Genomic DNA, 6,000 nt, shown 5'->3' on the forward strand with positions numbered 1-6,000 from the left:
GCAGAGAAAGTTCTGGGCTGCTACACCCTTTCTCCTCCCGAAGTCTCCATCCTATTAACCAAGTTCCTCTGGGGAAGGCCCTGATCGCCTTCCACGCCCTCCCTGGGGAGGATCAAGGAAATTGGGACTCTGTGCGCCAAGCCATCACCAAGGCATATGAAATCACCCCCGAACACTGGAGCTGGCGCTGGAGAGGGCAAATAAAGGAAGCGGGCCAGACCTGGACCGACTGGGCATACCAATCCAAGCCAGCCCTCACGAAATGGCTAGAATCCCTGGGAATCTCCTCTGCTGAGGCCATCCTCAAACAGTTTAAATTAGAGCATTTCTTGCTCTATGCACCTCCTGCCCTAGCCACTCATATAGGCGAAAAGGCACCCATGACATTGGCTGAGTGCTGTCGCCTCACCGACACATGGGACACCCATCACGCCCACAACAGTTCCATGGGGCGGAAAATCTATCCCCCGAAAATCTATTCCCCCCCCCTCCTTCCTCACTGGCGCCCCTCTGCCGAAGAATGGGCACTCGCAGAAACCCGTTGTGTGAGGGTTCTGTGGGAAAGTCAGGTATTCCACCGAGCAATGCCGAAACAAGCAAACAGTGCCTCTTAAATCCTCTCCTGGAAATCCACCAAATAATTTGCCTGCGCCCTCCACAGGGGCAGTGCGAAAAGATTTTAGCCAAAGCTATTGCACGGCATGCAAGGTTTAAGACCACTCTCCCTAAAGGGCGAAATGCCCTAAAAACAATAAATTAAATACTCCTGCCATTGCCTTGGCAGTCACGAATTCCAGGGCCCTAGGCCCTCCCACCGACGGTCCCATATATGTGGCCCCTCCCCGGGGCAGCTGCCCCGTGCGCCAAGCCAAGGCATTCGATGATTCTGGAGCGCAAATCTCTCTCATATGAAGGGACAGAGTTCCCTATGGAGCTGTCATTAACAGACAAAAACTCGTCAAAGTCGAGGGAATAAATCAATTTAAAATGATACTCCCTACGGTTCAATTGAGAATCACCAGACCTCACCAATCTAAAATTTGCAATCTTGTAGTAGCAAGCTATATTCCTGTAGGCTATGACGTCCTCCTGGGACAGGACTTTCAGTCCCCACCTATGTCACAACAATCCAGGGATCCAAATCCCCACATCATTCGTCAGGCGCGAGTAAGCCTCCACCGCCTTCTCCCACGTCAACACTGGCGCCCCCTGGGTACCATAAAGACGTAAAGTTTCTACCAGTGCCAACTGAGTATGATATACAGTGGCCTCCTCAATCGATTCCCAATCCCATTCCAGTGCCCGGCCCTGACCCAGTGCCAGTGCCAGAGCCCCAATCAGATCTCCCTCCAGGAGGTTCAAACCCAAATTCCAATTCTCAGCCAGTGCCACTTGCATGCACTGAGCAGTGCTAAGCTCCGTCCGTCCAGAACAGCGAGAAATCTCTAAAATCCATACCTGTGCCAGTGCCAGTGCCAGCACAAGAGCACACCCCGATCTCCATTTAAGGAATCCAACTCAGGACCCCCCATCTTCTCCTGGCCTGTCGCCGCTACCAGCGTCGGTAAGAGATACGGTTCCTCCCGACCACAGCGGAAATTCACCTAAAGATGCAGCCTCGTAACCCGTGCCTGAGCTGGTCATTGCTACCTGCAAGCCTCTCACGCCTCCCCCAACTGCCTCTTCTCTATCTCAATCTGTCACAGACATAATCGCGAGCCAGGATTCTGCCATCTCTCACTTGGCCAATGAACTCCAAGATCTGAGACGGATCATGGTAGAACTAGCAACGAAGGTCCCTGGGTCAGCTGTCAAGGAAGCCAACGCAGGTGGCACTCACATACCGCCTCCGGGCTCAGGTCCCCCGATTCTCCAGCTGAGGAAAATTATCAAAGTAGGAGAGGTCTGTGGAGGAAAATACCACGGGCGTGGATAATTCCAGGTAGAGTAAAGAGAGCTCCCAAGCTCTCCTGGCACCTGTGCCAACCTGGCACAGTGCCACCCTTTCATCCTATGAAGATCTTGGCACCTCTATCCAGAGGAGGATGTCAAGGTCCTCCACTATCCTTTTCATTCCCTTTTGCAACGCTCTTCCTTATTCTTTCCTATAACATTTCCTTTCTCCCTGTGATTACTACTTACTTTTGTTTTACACATGGGAACACCCAACATGCCCATGCAAGCTCATGCCTTCCCTAGGCGCCCCATTTTACTTAATCACCTCTGCAAATGCAGAATGCCATTGGTAGTTCGGTCACCTGCATGAGTCTTACGACTCCCCTTCATTGCCTACCTCAGCAGGAGGCATTTAAATACGATATGCCATTACCATCTGTTATTACTATTACGAGTGCAAAATTGGCACAGTGCCATGAGCGTAGATGCTGGAGACTGATCCTTCCAGAGGGGTCGTGCCCTCTGGTTACCTTTGCAGCCCCCTTGACCTAAGAAATGGTCCTAGCTGTCTTCCACAGGCTACGGAGTATAATTCTGGCATACGTAATAATTACCCTTATTCTACCACCATTGGCTACTCTGAATATGTCATTTATTCTCTTTTGATTTTTGTAGTAATCACGAGTCTTAGACTCACGCCCTTGGATTTATGGTGCCACCTTTTGTAATACAAGGATCATGGCCCACTATCCAGAAAGCGGTGTCACATCCCCTTGCCTGTCAATTTCTTTTCCTTCTTGTAACAATTGGAACTTCATTCTCCCCTGCCCCACTTCCTTCGTTTGCTTTGTTCATTCATCCATTAAATGAATACCATTAAAATTTCGCCCCAATTAACAGAAAATCAAAGCGTAAAACTGGAGTCATAAAAAGCCAGTAAAATCATAAAAATGGCAAATTGTAAATCATGAAAAATGGCAACCCTGTAGTACATGAACCCCCATCTAAAAATGGCGATGTTCTTTTAAAACCCCGTGGAAAAACAATTAAACCTTAAGTCAGTTGTCATTAGCTAAAGAAGTTATCATAAAGTCAAAATTGGTAAGCGTTACTCCCCAAAAATTAGAACCTTCCTAGGCACTCATCGTCGTGCTCATAAGGGTGCCACTGGCTTCAGTGCCATGTCCGGCACTGCGCCACCAATCTGCATAAAAACATGGGGACATCTAACACAAACCATGTACCATTCATCGCAATGTATCCTCAAGGCAAACTAGCTGCATGCCTCTATTTACTGGTTAGCATTAGGCGCATGATTATTTTGAGACTTTTATCTTAACGATAACACGTACATTGTGTTAGTATTTTACAGCAACCTCCTATATTCTTAGCTGCCCTGCCTCATAATCTTCAGTAACTTATATTTGTCAAGTTTAGCTCTTCTACTTATCAAATTCCAGTTAGTTAAAACATCTGTCAAATTATGGTACTTAGAGACTACAAAAACCTTCATGAAATGGAAATTGCTTTGTTTATAAGCCACCATGCACTCTGCGAGTAACATAAATTGTTCAGTTCCTCCCTCAGTGAGTTATCATATACCTTGTGTGTCGCAGAGACTTAAATAAAAAATTATAATTAAAGATCATTACAGAGAAATATTTAGAGTAACATAAAGCATTTTTCTGATGACTTCTTGTTAATCGAGGTTCGCACCCGACTGAAGGTGCAACATGTCATCTTGCGCGGGGAGCTATTATATCTCACAAGAAGCCACCATGAAAACACTTTTACTGTTTTATCCTTGACAGGGCATTTGCTTAGTGCAGGTTGAAGGTAGGGAAAAGAGGGATTAAGGCCCCTCCCTAAAGAAGCTTAGCATCATTAAGCTACTTTACAACTTTCTCTTTTGGGGCAGAGTGAACTGTGTGGGATTCTTTTGCAGCTACCCCGTCGAGAAGCGACCAGATGTTCAGCACACCTGGACACATGACTCATGGAAGATGACTCCTGCACCGTCCCCCATCCCTCGACTGGTGCCTTAAATAGGGACAGACGAAGGAGACGAGTCAGATACTCGAGGGACGTCATGAAGTCGTGAGGCAGATTGCCATAAGACAAGCACGGGACCGCTGTGCTGGAGGAGTGATTGACGCCCAATCTTCGCCGCAGGAACACACTTCCCAGTCATATTTTGCCTAGTGATCCATCTTCGCCATTCTTCGCTGGAGACCCCTTCCTCTACACGGTAAAGTGCTTGTTAAAGAGTCCCTATCAGTCATGAATTACCCTTCAAGTGTTTTCTTTTAAAGACCAGTAAATTCCAATTTTCATTTGCCTCGTGATACCAGTGTTATTCAAATGTTTGTGTTTTTAAATGATTGCCTATCTTTGCTCATTCGAGGCCTTGTGGCCCCCTCAGCACGGCCCCAAATTCCTGAGTATTTCTCCCCCATTTACTGGCTTGTAATACCTGAACCTCTCATTTCAGAGGGACCAATTTGCAGTGGAATATCCTTGGATTGTGCCTTGTGAAAACCCCACTAAAGGATTACAAGTTCGAGTTCATCAGTAGAAATTTCCCTTTAGGCCCCCTATAAGCCTGAATGCCACATTCTTTCATCTTCTGGGATATTCTTTTTGTGTAGATATATATACGTAATTTTAATTTAACTCTAACGCGTTTATATCCACATTCCTTGTGAGTAGAGCCATAAGTTCATATGAAAATCCCTCTTTTTCCTTGTGTTTTATGACTACCTGCACCCACCAAGTTTAGATAACAAGGCTAACGCAACGGTAAGTGTTGATACCTGGCTCATAGTGACCATTTCCCCAGGTAAAATCATAAATATATATGTGTACATATATATATATATATATATATATATATATATATATATATATATATATATATATATATATATATATATATATGTAAATTCATATGTGTGTGTGTGTGTGTGTGTGTAAAGATCTCAAAGGAAGCCGACCCGACAAACATCCAGAACTAAGAAGTAAAGACCAGAAAATACTGTAAATAATGTCCAAATACCACAGGTAACAAACAACTGGAAATCTTGAGAGGAACATCCACCAAAGCAAGAGCTAAAAAGTGACTAAAAGAGATAGGGAGAAAATAAACATGTGAAAGATACCTATAGCGAACGTGGAATGTCAACAAACAGATAATTAGGCTATGAACAGTGGGGTGGATGAAGACTGAATATTTACGTAGGCTCACAACTCGTCGGCCTTTTGGGCAGATCAATCATTTTTAAATCATTTATGTCCAAACAGCTGCTTTAAATTTGGAAATGGTTATGAAAATTATATAATTCAGGACTGCGCAAAGCAGTGGTATTAGATGGAGTATGAACGCAGATTATACAGTGCTGAATTGAAATAGTGAAAGGAAAGTACAGAATCCAGAGAAAGAGCTTAGAAAGTGTTTGCAAGAGGTGAAAGTAAAAAGTAAAATTAATGTGATCAAAAGTGAAATTACGAGGGTGAATGGCAACTAGGAAGATGGAGCAATGGATGTTGAATGAATGGAAACAATTAATTCATGCAGGTATCCGAGTCAATATAATGGATAATGGTAGGATGAGAGAAAAGGCGAGTTGCAGCATAAATGGAGCAAAAAGGGTAACAGGGTGTGCACACATTGTGAAAAACTGGAATACCTATCGAAGTCAAGACTTGCATGTATAGAGAGAATGTTAAGCCAAGACTCCTTTACTGAAATACTGAAGAGATGAAAAATGCAAATGAAAGAAAACAATTGAAGCTATAATGATTCATTGTTTTATAGTGTATGTGGCATAAGGAGAATTAAAGTGGTGCAATATCTGAAAAAAAGCAGCAATGGTAAAAAGGTTATCATAGGCGAAAGGATGGAACAGAGTATTTTGAAATGGTTCAGTCATGTGGAAAGAATGCTGAATGATAGGCGGAAGAAAATAGTGTGTCATTTGAAAGTGACAAGTGGAAAGATGAGGGGAACACTAAAAGGTGCCGGAGAGCTGGGGGCTGAGCCAGATAATATCAGAAAGGAAGGGCCTCAACACCCTGGAGGCAAGAGCGCATTCAACATACAGCTGA

The 6,000-nt window shown here is 44.4% G+C and overlaps 1 protein-coding gene across 1 annotated transcript in view; it reads right to left on the reverse strand.

Moving 5' to 3' along the window:
- Window positions 1-6,000, reverse strand: part of LOC136827173 (uncharacterized) — a 369,000-nt gene that overhangs the window by 362,097 nt on the left and 903 nt on the right. The window lies entirely within an intron of this gene.

Source organism: Macrobrachium rosenbergii, chromosome 41 (assembly GCF_040412425.1).
Source record: "Macrobrachium rosenbergii isolate ZJJX-2024 chromosome 41, ASM4041242v1, whole genome shotgun sequence".
In the NCBI taxonomy this organism is placed as follows: Eukaryota; Metazoa; Arthropoda; class Malacostraca; order Decapoda; family Palaemonidae; genus Macrobrachium; species Macrobrachium rosenbergii.